The following is a 1,822-nucleotide window of genomic DNA, read 5'->3' as shown; positions in this document are numbered from 1 at the left end:
CACTTTCATTGAAAATTCATCCACCAATTTTTTTTTTTTTTTTTTGGAACCAGAAACAGGGCGCATCAACCAGGAATACATTCCAGCTCTGTTTTAGAACACTGGCTGTGATTCATTACATTTTGGCAATTGTGAAAACAAACTGGATGATACTTCTAAAAGTAATTGTGTTTGCAGTTTATTTGCACAGTTACATCAACAACACTGGTAGCATAGTCAACAGGCTTGATGGTTTTCCAGTGCACGACACCGTGATACCAGGGCTGGCCCAAGCCTGTGTGGGGCCCTATGCAGAAATCTGAGCTGCCACTGACATAACATCGGTAAAAAACAAATAGAAATAAATACATGGTCTTTGGCACCCTCTTGGCGGCCTTAGCAGGCTCTCATTTTGCTTATATGGTGGGACAATTGTTCTGCTGTTATCCTACCTATTGAGCAGTCCTACCTAGATTTAATGCACTTATGTACATCACCCTTAGTCCAGGTTTCTGGTGTTTATTTTAGATGCATTTTTTGTTGTATATATTATAATTAGGCTACTGTGGACAATTGTATACCGTATAGCTACAGCACCTGTACTTCACACACATGTAGTAATCGGATCTAGAAAGTTGCCAACCCTATTAAAATATTAGGTTTATAGTATAATATTTGAATTAAACAGACAAAGCATTAATCACAATCATTTGCATGATGATTAAATCTTGAACCAAAAATGTATCAGAGAGCTGTAGTGTTTTTTACAGACACACACCCAATAAAACTTTGCTTGACCATTTCTTGCCCTCTATATCATTCTCTGCAGTTTACTGAGAAAGACCTGACACTGGGTAATGCCATTGTCTATTCGAAGGCCAAAACAACAACAATCTTGGTTATCAAAGACTCACTCCACCCTGACCACAGCCTCTTCTTTTAGAAGCCATGAGAAAACCACCATCGCAGCTTGAGAGCACAAATCTAACCTCTTAAGAGGTGTTATGTTCCACAGGCAGATCGATATCTCAATGCGGTCCACATGAAAGCAATTTTCTTTCCATGAGTGCAAATTGCACTTTTAATGCCTGATATTTCAGCCACTCATTTCTCTCACTACATGACAAAACTCTCGAAACTTTTCTCCAAAAGCACTGAATGTTATTCTAACCATTTATGGCCTTTCTCCATTCATGTACACAAAGTCCAGTATGATTCCAAATGTCATCAAAAGATATATCTGTTTGTAGCTGAACAACTTATACAATGCGATCTTTCTTCTTTGTGTCAAATGAACTTAACAATTGAAACATCCAAAACTGGCTGTGTTTCTTGCCAACATACTGGTGTTTGGACATGTGGGATTACTTGCATGTCGCTTTCAATAACTCAGTTGGTAGAGTAGAAGTTAAAACTGTCATCCTTAGGCTGTCGGCTCAACTCCAACTCACACAAACTTTATGTTTTAATGCAGAATCTGTCGTTTTATATGAGCATAAAAAGAGGTTTTTCCCTGATCGGGAATCGAACCCGGGCCGCGGCGGTGAAAGCGCCGAATCCTAACCACTAGACAACCAGGGACAAAGCTGCTGAGTTTACATGACAAGACCATTTTTCAAAGTCTGCACTCCTACTATTCTGACAATGTTTGGATGCATACTGGACTTGGTATGCATGAGTGGAAAAAGGCCATAAAGCGAGTTATTTATCTTTCTCTTTGTTCTACAAAAAAATGAAGTTTGCAAGAGTCAGGGCTCTTTTTTACCATCTGGGAAAAGAGGGAACGCTGGTGTCACTAACACATGGAAAGAGCTGTTATAGTATTCCCCATTTGTCTCCTTAA

The 1,822-nt window shown here is 39.2% G+C and overlaps 1 non-coding gene across 1 annotated transcript; it reads right to left on the bottom strand.

Annotated features, from left to right (window-relative positions):
- Positions 1-1,488: 1,488 nt before the first annotated feature.
- trnae-uuc (transfer RNA glutamic acid (anticodon UUC)) lies at positions 1,489-1,560 on the bottom strand. The gene has a single exon. It is a non-coding gene; the product is annotated as a tRNA-Glu (tRNA).
- Between the last annotated feature and the right edge of the window lie 262 nt (positions 1,561-1,822).

Source organism: Electrophorus electricus, unplaced genomic scaffold (genome assembly GCF_041902795.1).
Source record: "Electrophorus electricus isolate QZ-2024a unplaced genomic scaffold, ASM4190279v1 Scaffold74, whole genome shotgun sequence".
NCBI classification, from domain to species: Eukaryota; Metazoa; Chordata; class Actinopteri; order Gymnotiformes; family Gymnotidae; genus Electrophorus; species Electrophorus electricus.
This window is presented reverse-complemented; position numbering and strand designations above follow the sequence as displayed.